Consider the following 17,973-nt stretch of genomic DNA (forward strand, 5'->3'; position numbering starts at 1 on the left):
TCAGTTTATCCCTTTCCTCTAACATTTTACTAGAACTTGAATTGGAGTCCAATATAAAAATGAAAAATATAGGACTAAGATGGGAGGTAAAAAAATGATGGACTTTCTAGGCAAGTTGTTGAGGGTTTATGAAGGATGAGCCTTGGGAAGGGAGTCTTATATATGATCAGATTGGTGGGATTAAAAAGAAATTTTTTATCAGTTTATCTAAAAATCGAACATTAGTGTCAAGTGTGCACTGAAGCAGGGCGAGTCTACTCCTCTAAGTTTGAAATAGGTTTTCTTAACATGTTGATCTGTTTTTCTTTATCTTTTAAACAACCTGTCTGAAAAAACAGGGATTTTGTGTTTTAAGATAGTTTCCTAACTGCATTTATTAGGTTTTTGTTTTTGTTTTTGTTTTCTGAGATGGAGTCTCACTCTGTTGCCCAGGCTGGAGTGCAGTGGTGCGATCCAGCCACTGTAGTAAGCAAGGTTGCTCACTGCAACCTCCACCTCTCAGGTTCAAGTGATTCTTGTGCCTCAGCCTCTCGAGTAGCTGGGATTACGGGTTCCCACCACCACACCCTGCTAATTTTTGTCTTTTTAGTAGAGATGGGGTTTCACCATATTGGCTAGGCTGGTGTCCAACTCCTGACCTCAAGTGATCTGCCTGCCTTGGCATCCCAAAGTGCTGGGATTACAGGCATAAGCCACCATGCCCGGCTATAATTAGCAATCGTACAATAAATTTAGTTTGTACAATGGTTTTGAACCAAGATCCCAAGCCTAGGGGCCACCAGCTAAACAAATCACAAGACTATGGGGCAATTGAATGAGACCTCTTGCAGTCTTTGAGTAGCATTTTAGGACTGCGTTGAATTAAAGTAGAGTGCCAACTCTATAAAAGGGACCATTAGGTGAAGGAAAGGATTTGGGGTCAGGTTCTGTCAAGTGAAAAATGTAGACATTAAGGGGGTAAGAGTCTTATTATGATATGAAGAGTAATTCTGACATCTTGGGAAAGCTGTCTACAGTGTGGAAACATCAACTTCTCATCCTGATTTGTTGTTCGAATGTCTCTGGTTATGGCATTGGACAGTTTGGTGAACTTTTCGTTTGGTCCATACATCAGGCACGAGACTTGTTCCTTAAAATTTATGCACTTTTATCTTATAGGACTTGTAAATCAAAAATAAAATCCTAAGCCCCCTGCCCCCAACCATCTGAATAGACTCCCTCCTAAGCCAGGGTTCTTTTAAAATTTAACCTGAGAGACGGTTTCAGGCCACGACAGGAAGTGGGGGTCAGACATGCCTCATTATACCTCTCTGGCATCAACATCAACGCAGACTTGAAGTCTGATAAGAAACATGTTACGGCCGGGCGCGGTGGCTCACGCCTGTAATCCCAGCACTTTAGGGGGCTGAGGAGGGCGGATCACGAGGTCAGGAGATCCACACCATCCTGGCTAACACAGTGAAACCCCATCTCTACTAAAAATACAAAAAAATTAGCTGGGCGTGGTGGCACGCGCCTGTAGTCTCAGCTACTCGGGAGGCTCAGTCAGGAGAATCACTTGAACCCAGGAGCCGGAGGTTGCAGTGAGCAGAGAAGGAGCCACTTCACTGTAGCCTGGCAACATAGTGAGACTCCATCTCAAAAAAAAAAACAAAAAACAAAAAAACAAAAAAAAAAACAGGTTACATGTTACAACCTATTCTCTCTGGAGCATAGTACCTGAAGGCTTCCTCCACAAATAAGAACTTAAAAACAATTAAGAATGACTCACTTCACATAATCAGCTTTCACAATGGTTAAAGCAGAGTCCTGCTTAGCAATGCACAAAAATTCTCCTTTGTGATCCATTCATTTTACTGCTGTTGACTTTCTTGCTTATGCTTTCAGACAGAGTCACTCTCCTTTGACCAAACTTGAGTCGGACTCCTCTGAGTCCTGTTTCTGACTAGGTCCCAACCTCGGGCTCTGTCCTTCATCCAGGGACTCTGCCCATTTAGCCTGTTTCAGCAAAAGTCCTATCAAGTCAGTTTAGCCAGAATCCCCCTGCACCTGAGGTTTCCTCTAAGTAATTTCCCATCTTCTGACCCCCCGACCCTACTCCCTGACTACAAATCCCCACTTGTCCTTGGTGGAGTTGAAGTCGATCCCAATATCACTCTCCCACCGCAGGACCCCATTGCGGTGGTCCCTGTACCTATCACAGAAGTCCCCGCTCTGAGTAAAATCGTCCTTACGATCTTTTTTTTAATTTTCAGAGACAAAGACTCACTCTGTCACTCAGGCTGGAGTGCAGTGACCCAATCCTAGCTCACTGCAGCCTCAAACTCCAGGGCCCAAGCAATCTTCCTGACCCAGCCTTCCGAGTAGCTGGGACTACAGGTATGCACCACTAAATCCAGCTATCTTTTTTTAGAATTCTCTGCAGACCCAGGAACATGATGTGCCCGGCAGATTTTTCTATTTTTTGTAGAGACGGGGTTTCGCCATGTTGCCCAGACTGGTCTTGAACTCCTGGGCTCAACCAATCCTCTTGGCTCAGGCTCCCAAAGTCCTGGGATTACAGGCATGAGCCACTGCAGCTGGCCCTTCCTTACAGTCTTTAATAAGTGCAATAAATACTTGTTTGCTTTAACATTTCCCTGTGTCTTCAGTCTCCTGAAGTGTTATATGCCTCACATTTCCTTACTCCACCCGATATAAAAATTCCTTTCTTTCATCGGGTGCAGTGGCTTACACCTGTTATTCCAGCACTTTGGGAGGCCGAGGCGGGCAGATAACTTGAGGTCAGGAGTTCAAGCCCAGCCTGGCCAACATGGCGAAACTACATCTCTACTAAAAGTACAAAAATTAGCCGGGTGTGGTGGTGTGCACCTGTAGCCCCAGCTACCCAGGAGGCTGAGGAGGAGATTTGCTTGAACCCAGGAGGCAGAGGTTGCAGTGAGCTGAGATCATGCCACTGCACTCCAGCCTGAGTAACAAAGTGAGACTCTGTCTCAAAAAAAAAAAAAAAATCCTTCTTTCAACACTTTGGCGTTATTACACCATTGTTTCCTTGCCTCCAGTGTGGTGTTTGAGAGACCCGATGTCAGTTTAATTATTTTTCCTCTGTAAGTAACCTGCTATTTCTCTCTGATAGTTTTTAAAATATTTTTCCTTGTCTTTCACAATTTTACATTTCACTGTTCCTGTGTGTGTACTATAATACTTTTAAATCTTAAATCATTTTTCTAAATCTGAGAAATTCTCATTCGTTACTTATTTAAGTGCACTCTCCTTTTTAATGACTATATTTTCTTCTTATAAGGCTACTATTAGATGTGTTTTGACATTTATTCTTCTATCCTCTCTATTAATTAACTTTTCTTTCATTTACTTCTTCTCTATCCATTACTGATTACTTTCATGAATTCTTTAGATGCATTTCCTCAGCTCAGTAATTGCTTTTTCAACTCTATCAGTTTTAATATCCAACCTATTCCACTGAATTATTTATTTGAGCAGTTAATGTTTTCATATCCAATCTATCCAATAGGTTTTTCTTTTTATTTATTTATTTATTTATTTATTCATTTATTCATTTGAGACGGAGTTTTGCTCTGTCGCCCAGGCTGGAGTGCAGTGGCGCGATGTTGGCTCACTGAACCTCTGCCTCCCGAGTCCAAGCAATTCTCCTGCCTCAGCCTCTTGGGTAGCTGGAACCACAGGCATGTGACACTACGCCAGGCTAATTTTTGTATTTTTAGTATAGACGTGGTTTCACCTTGTTGGCCAGGCTGGTCTCAAATTCCTGACCTCAGGTGATCCGCCTGCCTCAGCCTCACAAAGTGCTGGGATTACAGGCGTGAGCCACAGTGCCTGTCCTTTTTTTCTTTTCATTTCTTTTCTTTTTTAAGACAGAGTTTCACTCTTGTTTCCCAGGCTGGAGTGCAATGGTGTGATCTCACCTCAGTGCAACCTCCGCCTCCTAGGTTCGAGTGATTCTCCTGCCCCAGCCTCCTGAGTAGCTCGGGTTATAGGCATGCACCACCACATTCTATCATTCATTAGCATCTGTATCCCTTCCTTGAACATCAAAAGAACTTCTCTTTTCTTTCCTGTCCCTCCTCCCACCTTCCAAGTTTATAGTACCGGGAATTTTGGTTCAAGACTGTAATTTTTTAAATTTACAATCTAAAGTTTACACTTTTCAATACATTTTACTATTTTTCTCCTCACCATTGCTTATTGAAATCACCTCCTTCCTCCTAAATTTAGTTTTCCCTTCTCATAGAACTGTATACCAATAATTTTTTCTGGAGGGTATATGTGTGGTGAGTTTTCTGAAATATTTTTCCCTTATTCTGGATTATCCTGGATTATCCTGGCTGTATATAGATATCTAGGTTCAGCATTTTTGTTTGCTTGTTTTTGTTCTCGTTTTGTTTTTTTGAGACAGTGTCTGACTCTGTCACCCAGGCTGGAATGCACTGGCACCATCTCGGCTCACAGCAATCTCCACCTCCTGGACTCAAGCGATTCTCCTGCCTCAGCCTCCCAAGTAGCTGGGACTACAGGCACGTGGCACCACACCTGGCTAATTGTTGTATTTTTTGTAGAGATGGGTTTTGCCTTGTTGGCCAGGCTGATCTCGAACTCCTGAGCTCAAGCAATCCTCCTCTCTTGGCCTCCCAAATGCTGGGACTACAGGCGTGAGCCAACGCACCTGGCCCAAAGTTATCTTTAATCAGCTCCTTGAAAAACTTCTTCATTGCATTTTCTCTTCTCCCTTTCTCTCTGGGACCTTTCAGGATTTTATCTTTATCCTAGAAATTTTACTCCTAGGGTGTGGGGGGGGGCAGAAGGGGGGTGCACATGTGTGCTAATCAAGCTCAGAACTAGGTGGCTCTTTTCAGGTCAAGATTCACGTCTTTGTTTAGTTGAGAAAATTCTACAACATTATTTCTTCAAGTACTGCCTTCTCTCCAGTCTTTATGTGTGTGTGTATATATATATATATATATATATATATATATATTTTTTTTTTTTTTTTTGAGACGGAGTTTTGCTCTGTCACCCAGGCTGGAGTGCAGTGGCACAACTGCAGCTCACTGCAATCTCTGCCTCCTGGGTTGAAGTGATTCTCCTTCCTCAGCCCCCCAAGTAGCTGGGATTTCAGGCGCCCACCACCGCACTGGGCCAATTTTTGTATTTTTAGTAGAGACGGGGTTTCACCATGTTGGCCAGGCTGGTCTCTAATCCTCACCTCAGGTGATCTGCCTGCCTCGACCTCTCAAAGTGCTGGGATTACAGGCGTGAGCCACGGCGCCCAGTCCAGTCTTTTTGTTCTCTACCTTTGGAACTTCTATTGGATGAATGTTGAAACTTCTGGGATCTATTCTCCATTTCCTTTATTATTTTCATTTCATACTTTCTATTTTGTAATCCTTCTCTGCTATATGGTGAAGTAGTGCCATTCCTGAACACATTTTTTCATTGGGTTGTTCCAGTTTCTTTTACTGATATGCAAAAGCTTTGTTGTATATTAGAGATGGTTACTTTTAATTTATTGCGGATCCTTCACCATTTTTCCCAAAATTTGCCTTTTAAAACAGTTGTTTATGGTGTCTTTTGACTTAGATGATAGTTTAACTTTTACATCTTTAACTATGTCAGATTCATTGTTCACAGCCTAGGTGTAATGTCAGGAAGTGCCTATGCCAACTCAATATGTCTTACACTGTAATGTTTTCCTAAATTTTCATCTAGTTCTTTATGACTTCATGTTTTCACATTTAAGTCGCTGAATTTATAGAATTTATTATTTTATGTGGTTTAAAGTAAGGATTTAATCTTTATTTTTTCAAATGGATAGACACTTGTCAAGCAATAATTTATTATACAACCCATCTTTTGCCCACTGTTTGGAAATGCATGCTGGAGTCTGCACATAAATTAGTCTGTTTCTTGATTTTCTATTTTGTTTCACTAATAAATCTGTTTCTATGTGTATTCATTTTTTATTGTTGCTGCAACAAATTGGCAATAGCTAAGACAATGCTGGGCCTGGGGGCTCATGCCTGTAATCCCAGCACTTTGGGTGGCCTAGGTGGGCGGATCCCTTGAGGTCAGGAGTTCAAGACCAGCCTGGCCAACACGGCAAAACCCCGTCTCTACTAAAAATACAAAAATCAGCCGGGTGTGGTGGCACTCGCCTGTAATCCCAGCTACTCGGGAGGCTGAGAAAGGAGAATCCCTTGAACATGGGAAGCAGAGATAGAACTGAGCCGAGATCACCCCACTGCACTCCAACTTGGGCCACTAAAGTGAGACTCCATCTCAAAAAATATATATGTAGCTAAGACAAGTTTTGAAAAAGAAGAATAAGGTGGGAGGAATGGCTCTACCATATTTGAATACTTCTTATATAGCTACAGGAATCAAGACTGTAGTATTAGGAGAAGAATAGACACGTAGATCACTGGAACAAAATAGAGAACCTAGATAAGAATGTAGAAATAGCCCCACACTGATTTTTTACAAAGAGACAAAAAGAAGGAAGGATCCTCGGCTTAACAAATGGTGCTGGAGCAGTTGCATATTCATAGGCCAAAAAAAAAAAAAAAAGACCTTTATACAAAAAAAATAAAAAAAACCTCAAGTGAATCATAGATTTAAATGTAAAATATAAAACTAAAAAAAAACTTTCACAAGAAAACATAGGAGAAATGTCTGAGATCTAGGGCATAGTGAACGGTTCAAAAAACATAATCCATAAGGAAAATATAAATTAGATTTCATCCAATTTAAAACTTTTGCTCTGCAAGAAACCATGTTAAAAGGATGAAAAAACAGGGTATAAACTGGGAGAAAATGTTTGCAAACCACTTATCCAACAGAGGACTTACATCCAGAATATATAATGGATATGTATACTACTCTCAAAACTCAATGGTAGGCCGGGCGTGGTAGCTCACACTTGTAATCCCAGCACTTTGGAGGTGGAGGTGGATGGAGGGTAGATCCCTTGAGGCCAGGAGTTCGAGAACAGCCTGGGCAACAAAACCCATCTCTACTAAAAATACAAACATTAGACAGGCATGGTGGCTCGCTCCTGTAATCCCAGCTATGCGGGAGGCTGAGACACGAGAATCGCTTGAACCTGGGAAGCGGAGATTGGAGTGAGCCAAGATCATGCCACTGCATTCCAGCCTGGGTAACAGAGCAAGACTCTGTCTCAAAAACAAAACAAAACATCGGGAAAAACAAACAAACAAATAATCCAATTAGAAAATTATGAAAAGATATGAACATACATTTCACTGAAGAGGAAATAAGCAAATAAGCACATGAAAAGATGTTCAACACTAATTTGCTTCACTAGATACAAATTAAGACCATGATGAAGTATCACAACACACTTATTACAACAGCTAAAATAAAAGACATAGTGACAACACCAAATGGTGACAAGGATGTAGAGAAAATGGACATCTCATTAAGTGCTGCTGGGAAGGTAAAATCTTACAGCCACTCTGGAAAGCAGTTTGGTAGTTTCTTATAAAACTAAACATGCAATGACCATATAATTCAACAATTACACTTCAGAGAAATTAAAATTTATGCTCATCCAGAAACTTGTACATAATTGTTCATAGCAGCTTTACTTGTAATAGCCAAAAGCTGGAAATAATCAATATGTCCTACAATAACTGAATGGTCAAGCTGTGATACATTCATCCCCTGGGATACTACTCAGTAATAAAAATGAAATATTGGCTGTGTGTGGTGGCTCACACCTGTAATCCCAGCACTTTGGGAGGTTGAGGCAGGTAGATCATGAGGTCAGGAGTTCGAGACCAGCATGGCCAATATTGTGAAACCCCATCCCCATCTCTACCAATAATACAAAAATTAGCTGGGCGTGGTGGCATGCACCTGTAGTCTCAGCTAATTGGGAGGCTGAGGCACCTGAATGGCTTGAATCCGGGAGGTGGAGTTTGCAGTGAGCCAAGATTGCACCACTGCACTCCAGCTTGGGCAACATAGTGAGATTCTGTCTCAACAACAACAAAAATATGAACTATTGTTACACAAATGTTAATATCTTGGATGAATCTCCAGGGAATTATGCTGAGTGAAACAAGCCTCTAAAATGTTATATACTATAAGATTTCATTTGTACGGCATTCTAGAAAAGACAAAATTATAGAAATGAAAAACAGATTAGTGGTTGCCAGGGGTTGGGGATGGTGGATGGGAAGAGAGTGGTTATTACTAAAAGTGAGAGCATAAGGGATAGCATTGTGGTGATGGAAATGGTGTGTACTTTTTGTTTTAATTCCAAGACGGTGTCTCACTTTGTCACCCAGGCTGGAGTGCAGTGGCAGGATCTCAGCTCACTGCAACCTCTGCCTCCCAGGTTTGAGCCATTCTCCTGTCTCAGACTCCCATGTAGCTGGGACTACAGGCACGTGCCACCACACCTGGCTAATTTTTGTATTTTTAGTGCAGACGGGGTTTCACCATGTTGGCCAGGCTTGTCCCGAACTCCTGACCTCAGGTGATCTGCCTACCTTGGCCTACCAATGTGCTGCGATTACAGGCATGAACCACTGCACCTGGCCATATTCTGCATCTTTTTTTTTTTCTGAAATATAAGCTTTATTTTAAATTTAAAGAAATATTAAAAATAAACTTTTTTTTTTTTTACTAATTATAATCAAGCACTCAAAACAGTTTAGGAATTTTAAACACTAATTCTTAATTCAAAGCAATGACATCCAGAGAATACATTCTGGCATTGGCCAATACGAAGTTTACTTAATATTGGTATTTTACAGACACAGGAAGGGGAACATCACACACTGGGGACTGCTGTGGGGTGGGGGGAGGGGGGAGGGATAGCATTAGGAGTTATACCTAATGCTAAATGACGAATTACTGGGTGCAGCACACCAACATGGCACATGTATACATATGTAACATACCTGCACATTGTGCACATGTACCCTAAAACTTAAAGTATAATAATAATAAAGTTAAAAAAATAATAAAAATTTAAAAATATATTGGTATTTTACATATGATTAACCATTCATCCTTCCTAAAAGTCAATGATAACAGTGATTTGACTTTACAAAATGAAGCCTTCTATGTAATACCACAGAGATAACTTTTTCAAATACAAAACCTTTATACCAGCAAGGAAATTATAAAAACATATATAAAGTATGCTGAAGGACGTGATTTAAAGGTTGTCTGTGTATATAGATGTGTTTCACCTTAGAAAGTACAGATGCACATCAAAACACTTTCACTGAATATAGATGCCATTACATTCTCTTACTTACGTTATGAAGCAAAAGGCACGTTCATAAACGTTTTATTACGTATTAACTGAAAAAAAGCACACAATCCACAAAAAGGTTTTGAAGACACGTGGGAGTGGAATGTGCCCACATTAAGAGTCGAGCTTCTGCGGGACCACCTGTCTCCAGCAGCGACCACTGAAAACAGCTGCTACCCTCAGAAAGACAAGATGGTCTTGTTAATGATTTCAATGGACTCTCGAATCTCATCCTCCTTGATCACCAGTGGAGGCGCAAACCTGATGATGTCACCATGGGTTGGCTTGGCCAGAAGTTCATTATCTCGTGTCATCCTTGCGCAGGGGCTATGCTAATCTTCTCTGTATCGTTTCAGTTTTAGTATATGTGCTGCCGAAGCGGGCACTAGAAGTCCATTATCTTAAAGTCTTACACACACCTTCCAAGCATCACAATCTTTGGTTCCTTTAATAACAATAGCGTTTAATAATTCCTTTCCTCCCCAGGCGTGGTGGCTCACGCCTGTAATCCCAGCACTTTGGGAAGCCTAGGCAGGTGGATCGCCTGAGGTCAGGGGTTTGAGACCAGCCTGGCCAACATGGTGAAACCCCATCTCTACTAAAAATACAAAAATTAGCCAGGCGTAGTGGCCCGTGCCTGTAAACCCAGCTACTCAGGAGGCTGAGGCAGGAGAATTGCTTGAACCGAAGAGATGGAGGTTGCAGTGAGCCAAGATCGCGCCATTGCACTCCAGCCTGGGCAACCAGAATGAACCTCTGACTCAAAATAAATAAATAAACAAACAAATAAATAAATAATTCTTTTCCTCTTATGGCAGTCACAACATCGGAAGGTAGATTCATGCGTTCATTTCTCAAGAGAATACCCATTTTTTTCTGCATTTTCAGCAAGGTTTTCTTCTTCTAAAACCTCAAGGACTGCGATGGCCACTCGGCAGCCTAGTGGATTGCCACCGTATGTGGACCCATGTTCCCCTGGCTTAATGCTCAGCATTATGTCATCATCCCACAGCATCGCAGACAGAGTATCAGCCCCCAGAAAGGGCCTTTCCAAGGAGGACTATATCAGGTCTGACATTTTCATGATCAACAGCCAGCCATCTGCTAGTTCTGGCCAATCTTATCTGTACTTCAGTGGCAATAAACAGAACCAGGCTGGGAGCATGAGATGGGATGAGGCTAAGTTAAAATTCCGCAAAGCTTACTGTTCTTACAGAGATTCAGCTGGTTTTTCTCTCTTTCTTTCTTTCTTTCTTGCTGACTTGCTTTCTTTTTCTTTCCTTCCTTCCTTCCTTTCTCTCTCTTTCTCTTTTCTTTCTTTCTTTCCTTCTCTCTCTTTCTTTCCTTCTTCTCTCTCTTTCTTTGTTTCTTTCTTTCTTCTCTTTTCTCTTCTTTCTTTCCTTTCTCTTTTTTTCTTTCCAGGCAGTCTTACTCTGTTGCCCAGGCTGGAGTGCAGTGGTGTAATCTCAGCTCAATGCAACCTCTGCTTCCCGGGTTCAAATCATTGAGTGAGCCCAGGAGGTAGAGACTAGCCTGGGAAACATAGCAAAAGGCAGGGTGGTGCAGGCCTATAGTCCCGAGGCTGAGGCAGGAGGATGACTTGAGCCCAGGAGGTTGAGACCAGCCTAGACAACATAGCGAAACTGTCTCTACTAGAAAAATTAAAATTTTAGTGGGGGCGGGTTGGTGTGAGCCTGTAGTCCCGAGGCCGAGGCGGGAGGATTGCTTGAGCCTAGGAGGTTAAGGCCAGCCTGGCCAACATAGCGAAACCTGGTTTCTACTAAAAAAAAAAAAAAAAAAAAAAAAAAGAGCGTGGGCAGGGTGGTGCATGCCTGTATTCCCAAGGCCAAGGTGGGAGGATCGCTTGAGCACAGGAGGTCGAGACAAACCTGGTCAACACAGCAAAACCGTTTCTACTAATAAAACAAAAATAAAAATATTAGTGGGGGCTGGGTGGTGCATGGCTGTAGTCTGGAGACCGAGGCGGGAGGATTGGCCAAGGAGGATTTAACCAACACCACAATCACATCCCGTAAGTAAATACCTTTTCCTCTCTCCAGGGCTACAGGTAAAGGATGGTAATTGTGCACACCATGCTTAGATTCCCTTTCAAAAATGTAATCATAGGTTGGAGGGCCTTGGACGGTATTTTTAGTTCCAAGAGATGTAGAAGCCAGTGAAGTATGAACTCCACGACTAAGTACAGCAAAGCTCCACAAATGTGCTAGTTTAGAAAACATTGTGGCCTTCAAGTAGAAAAACCACAGATCGACTATTTTTTTCTTCCCACGGTTCAGACTAGAATACAGATTTTTAACCCAAGATCCAGGGACGGTCTTCAGAGAGATCAAAATCTCCTGACGGTGCTCGAGGACCACCCACTTTGTCGCAATGGCAACAAAGTGTGGCTGGAGGAGGAGACAGTGTTCTGCAATTTCACTGCCCAAGGATGATGGACTAATCAGGGCAGTTAGTGAACTCCATCTGGCCAATCAGAAGTCAGAAGAGTAGGCGGGATAAGCGAAGCTGAAGTGGTGTCTATCAGTTCAGGCTCCAGGGACAGAACTTTCCCAAAGGAGGCATGGGGGTGGGGGAGCGGGGGCGGGCGCAGGGCGAAGACTTGATTTTCCCACCTAAAGCATCCCCTGAGATTGGCTACTTTAAGTTCAGAGTACTCATGTTCTGACTTTGTGTCTTTTTCGAAACTTCCAAAATCAGAGTAAGCATGCACTGATTTTCTTTTTCCATTCTTCCTATCCCTCCTCTCCTCTGCGGTGCATTTGTTATCCAGTTTTAATAAGTAGTGTATATGAGGCAGGTCGCCACCTCAAATCCTTCCTGTCAGTTTCTAACTTTTTCAGGTACGGGATTTTTACTAGCAACTCTGTAGTAACCTAAGAAAATTGGGCCAGGCGCGGTGGCTCACGCTTGTAATCCCTGCTCTTTTGGAGGCCACAGGTGGCGGATCGCTTGAACCCAGGAGACAGAGGTTGCAGTGAGCCAAGATCACACCACTGCACCCCAGCCTGGGCCACAGAGTGAGACCCTGTCTCAAAAAAAACAAAACAAAACAAAACAAAAAGCTCACTCAAATCATTCCTCCTGGGCTCAAGCAATCCTCTCGCTTCGGCCTCAGGACTACTACAGGCGCCGACCACCGGCCCCTGCTAATGTTTTTTTGTTGTTGTTTCTTTCTTTCCTTCTTTCTTTCTTTCTTTCTTTCTTTCTTTCTTTCTTTCTCTTTCTCTCTCTCTCTCTCTCGTTCTCTCTTTCTTTTTCTTTCTCTCTCTCATTCTCTTTCTTTTCTCTTTCTTTCTTTCTTTCTTTCTTCCTTCCTTCCTTCCTTTCTCTTTCTTTCTTTCTTTCTTTCTTTCTTTCTTTCTTTCTTTCTTTCTTTCTTTCTTTCTTTCTTTTCTTTCTCTCTTTCTTTCAATAGAGACGGTTTCACTATAATGACCAAGCTAGTTTCGACCTCCTGGGCTCAAGCGATCCGCCCACCTTGTCCTCCCAAAGTGCTGCAATGTCACAGGCCTGCGCCTACACCCCCAGCTAATTTTTTGTATTTTTTGTAGACACGGGGGTTTTGCTGTGTTTCCCATGCTCGTCTCGGGCTCCAGCAATCTGCACCACTTGGCCTCCCAAAGTGCTGGGATTACAGGCGTGAGCCACTACACCTGGCTGATTGCTGCATCTTGAAATGCTCCACATTCTCTCTAAGTGATGGCGGGCTCTTGTAGTCTCAGAAATTCTAGCTGTCTTCCTTCTAATAATTTACAAATCGCCCAGTAATAGCCTCTAAACCCATTTATATTAGCCACGCTCATTTCTCTTCAACAGAACAGAACCCCCCATCCCTCTGCCTGATCAGATCCATCACCAGAGAGACCATGTTATCTCTGGGACTCATTTCCCTTCCTTTATTTATTGAGTGGGGGTGTCAGAACGCCCCCACTCAATAAACTTACACAGTCACGTCTCGGCCTCCCCAACAAGGGTCTGTACGTCTTTCAGGGTAAGCCTAGCTCCAGGGAAACTACTAACGACATTAGCCAATCCCCTCCCAAAGACTCAAGGCTGCTTTGCCCATAGGGAACCTATCATCCCCATTCGATACTTCTCCCAGAGACCCCTGGCTCCCTGTTTTCATCTGACTTCTCTCCACGTCCTTACTCAGGGACAGATAAGCCCCGGATGGAGAAATGCAACACCTGATTCCAGGTGACTGAGTGTGGCCGGACTTCACTGATTTCTCCCTCCACAGGACCAAAGGTCCTGCAGCTGGAAAGACTCAGGCTGTTTCTCTTGCAGGTCAGATTGCTCCCAGTGCCATGAATGGAGATGACACCTTTGCAAGGAGACCCAGGGTTGGTTCTCAAATACCAGAGAACATGCAAAAGGTGAGGTGACCTGGAGGGGGCAGAGCAGTGGCCCAGGGGACAGTGTGGGGTGATCAGATTTCTGAGGAGGGGAGAACAGAGGTACTGGGGACAAGGAGCAGGGTCTCGGGGGAGATCTGGACCCTTGGGAGCCTCCCACCCTCGCTCTGTCATCACCTAGCATCCCTGGAGACAAGTCTGTGACCTTGCTCTACATTTGGTAACTCTCACTCCATTCTGCAAGGTGAGAAGAGAGCCAGCCAGCAGCAATGAAGCCCTACTGTGTGGCAGGGGAAAAGCTAGGGAAGGTCCCCATGTTCTGTCAGTTAGCCATGGCATCAACCAAGACGGATTATCATCCCCACTTCCCAGATCCAGCACACAGGAAATGGCTCCAGCTAAATGGCAGACATGCCTAGCTGAGTCCCTGCCAGAATTCCTTTTTTTTTTTCTAGGTCTTCGATGATATTGCCAAATATTTCTCTAAGAAAGAATGCGAAAAGATGAAAGCCTGGGAGAAAATCATCTAGGTGTATATGAAGATAAACTATGAGGTCATGACTAAACTAGGTAACAGAAAATTCTTGGTACAGAGAAGTCTGGGGACACATGAGCATCCCTTTTTCTGCTTTGGCTACTTCTTAGGCTGCCGAAAGCATCGCACATTTTCCTTTTGTGCAGGGAAAAATGCAAGGCAGGTTCTGGGTGTTCTGCTCTTCTGTATCCTGTCAGGGCTGAGGGCAGGGACTGGCCACAGTGGAGCTCATACCTGGATCCTGCTCGTTTCCCTCCCTTAGATGTCTGTTCTGATGAGTCCAGCTCTCTCTGTGGCATCCCAGCACACCCCCACCAACCCTACCTTCCTTCTCTTGGCTTGTCTTTCTTTCTTTCTTTTTTTTTTGTGTCTGAGTCTCACTCTGTTACCTAGGCTAGAGTGCAGTAGTGCAATCATACCTCACTGCAGCCTCGAAGTCCTGGGTTCAAGCAATCCTCCTGCCCAGCCTCTGGAGTAGCTGAGGCTACAGGCAGGTGCCACCATGCCCAACTAATGTTATTTTATATTTTGTAAATACGGGGGTCTCTCTATGTTGCACAGGCTCCTCTTGAGCTCCTGGCCTCAAGTTTTCCTCCATCCTCAGCCTGCCAAAGTGCTGGTACTACAGAAATGAGCCAATGTGCCAGGCCTAAGCTTGCCTCTTAAGGAATAAACATTTTCTTTCTTTCTAGGTTTCAATGTCACCCTCTCACCTTTCATGCGTAATAAACGGGCTGCAGACTTCCAGGGGAATGATTCTGATAATGACCGTAACCACGGGAATCAGGGCGAGTAGACAGGAAGGGGCTGGAAAGAGTCTCCTCAAGCCCAACCGCTTTTCAGCTCAGCTCAGCTACCTGGGAAAGATCTTTTTTTTTTTTTTTAAGTTGCAGTTTTCCTCTCATCGCCCAGGCTGCTGTGCAATAGCTCAATCTCACCTCAATGCAACTTTCACCTCCCAGGGTCAAGCGATTCTTCTGCCTCAGCCTCCCGAGTAGCTGGGATTACAGGCGCCTGCTCCCACTCCCAGCTAATTTTTGTATTTTTGGTAGAGATGGGGTTTCACCATGTTGGCCAGGCTGGTCTCAAACTTCCTGACCTGTGGTGATCCACCTGCCTCAGCCTCCCAAAGTGCTAGGATTACAGGCGTGAGCTCCCACTCCCTACCTGTTTGTAGTATTTCTAATATTCTGAATAAATAAATCAGGTCTAACACAGCTGTGGAGTAATGTTGAGATCTGACTGGAATCAATATTATTCCCCGTACTTTTCTGTGTGTTTGAAATATTTCTTTTTTAAAGGACATGTTGTTCTTGCTAAGCACTGTTAATGAATCAAAGGACAGTTAAAATGTTACAAGTGCAAAAAAAAAAAAAGAAAATATTAAAAGTGCAGATCCGCAAAAAACTTCCCGAGTTTGTTTCATTAACAGCATGTAGGTATTGGATAAGTATCTTAAGAGTGAGGGTGATGAACACATTATGTAAGGAGGATCGCTGTTTCTCTGTATTTTATCAAAACCAAATAGCCTTCTCATTTTCAAACAACCCTGATTCTCCGTGATGAGCTTGGAAGTGAGTTTGAAAGTGTTATCCCCCATCCAACACACAGAGAGCTTTCCCACTTGTCAGTGAGCAGAGATAACATAGGGTGAAAAAAAGACAGGTTCTTCGGTAGAGATCTTTGTACATTTCAGGGATATAAAGGGGACATATGTGTTTGCTGGTTCTTCTGCTCTGACAACACAATTATAAAACAAAGTCAGAGTGTCTAAACTGTCTCCAATAGACCTGTTACTCCCCAACTAAACAGGCCAGATTCTACAATCTCCCGCAATCACTATAAGAGGTCTGAAAAGCCAGTGCTTGAGTGTCTGCCAAGCTTTGACGTTAAAGGAGTGTCTTTATACCGAAAATATTTCAGAGCCACTGGACTAAATTATCCATGGTTCATCACACATTTAACAGCTTAATTCACATACCATAAGATTCACCCATTTGAAGTGTACAGTGATTTTTAGTTGTTCACATCTTGAGTGGATACAGTTCAGATTCCTAACCAATCAATTTAATTATTTGGGAAAAAGTAAAAGATATGTAATGGAATAAGATGAGACTGTGATGGGGTTTAGTCCCCATGTGATAAACCATGAGATGGAAAATTCTGAATTGAAGCCACAGATAAATGCACCAACCATGACTAAACATAATTCAGAAGCAAATCTCAAATAACTCCTCAACAATGAGTGGACTCATAAGCCTCTGCTGCAGAATACCCTCATGCGACAGAAGTCTCTCTAGAGTTTGGAAATCTTTACCAACAAGGAAAAATTCTGATGTATTCTCTTTCAGTTGAACATCCTCAGATGACTTTCGGCAGGCTCCAGGGAATCATCCCAAAGGTGAGTGTCTCTCAAATCTAAAGGACCAGAGAACCTTTGTCCCTCCATGGATGCAAACACTGGTAAGAGTGGGAGAATATCAAAAATGTCCTCATTGCCTCCTTCTCCCCATGTCTATCACAAAACCTGATGTAGCACCAACAGCTTAATAATACTAACAGTTGTGATCCTTAATGCTTCTTTTGTTTTCACAGTGATGCCAGATATTCTAAGCAGTTTACATGGATTAATTTATTTAATCCTTAAGAAGACCTCTATGACATTGTTTCTATTATTGTCTCCAAATAATAACGTGTCATACACTTCAGTTGTCATCCACACAAGAGCCATGTGACTTGGCACAAATCTTCTAAGGTCTCTGAGATCCAGATTCCTGATCCATGAAATGGAAGTAAAGAATCATAGCACATGTTTTAGATCATAGTTATCAGCAGCATAATAATAAAATGAGGCTATCGTGGTACAGAGACGTTAAAGAATTTTCCTGAGGCGCAGTGGCAGTGGTAGTCTAATCCAGAGCTCCAAGCCATTTAAAGCTCATTCACGTTTGCATTTGTTTATGAAGTTCAGATGTTGCTCACTAGGGCTTCACCCCATAGGGCCTGCTGGTGCTTCCATTGAGACACCCACTCTCACAACAGGAAGGACCAGCTGGCCTCTGCTCTGTTACCGGGGCCACTCGCATGGCTTAGGAATCGCTTTGACTGTTGGCCCCTCCATACTGTGAGCTCCTTGAGGGCCTTGTCTGCACCTGGGGCATCTGGGAAGCCCCAGTCCCAGCCCAGGGGATCCATCAGAGGCCCCTGAATGAGTGATCCCACAAGTACAGATTCAACTCTGGTTTAGAGGGTAAGGGGATCTGGGAGTTGGGTTGCCTGTGTGGAGACCAAATTCAAAGGATCATGAAAGGTCTAAGTTCTTACTATTACTACATTTAAACAGTGTTTGCAAGCTCAGAGAGGACTTTCCCTCAGCCTATTTTACATGTATTGTTCACTATTTCATAGGTGAGGAAGCTGAATAAATGTAGCTTAAGACTGTTGGTCAGTGACACATCCGAATACAACAAGAATTGGTGTGGATACCACCTCACTTAATTCCACGTGCAATTTTGGTGCGTTGGTAGGGTGTTATGCCATATCTGGTACTGCTTTCTTTGCTACCTAGATTAATCTCAGCAAACCATTTCATTCCCTCTCCCTTCCCTGTATTCATCTCCCCACACCATCTTTTCCAGCAGTGTTTTGTCCCCTCTTTATGTTTTCACCTTTACTCTCCTAGCAGCTGTCTACAAGTTTATATGGGATCCCTTGAATTTTATAGACGCTCTTCCTTT

The 17,973-nt window shown here is 43.1% G+C and overlaps 3 pseudogenes; 1 reads left to right on the top strand and 2 right to left on the bottom strand.

The window, feature by feature from the left end:
• Positions 1 to 9,504: 9,504 nt before the first annotated feature.
• On the bottom strand, positions 9,505 to 11,565 carry LOC101141779 (ornithine aminotransferase, mitochondrial-like; annotated as a pseudogene).
• Positions 9,617 to 9,711, bottom strand: LOC115932474 (uncharacterized; annotated as a pseudogene).
• A 2,088-nt stretch (positions 11,566 to 13,653) lies between the features above and the next one.
• Positions 13,654 to 17,973, top strand: part of LOC101140796 (protein SSX2-like) — a 63,589-nt pseudogene continuing 59,269 nt past the window's right edge.

This window comes from Gorilla gorilla, chromosome X, assembly GCF_029281585.2.
Source record: "Gorilla gorilla gorilla isolate KB3781 chromosome X, NHGRI_mGorGor1-v2.1_pri, whole genome shotgun sequence".
NCBI lineage: Eukaryota > Metazoa > Chordata > Mammalia > Primates > Hominidae > Gorilla > Gorilla gorilla.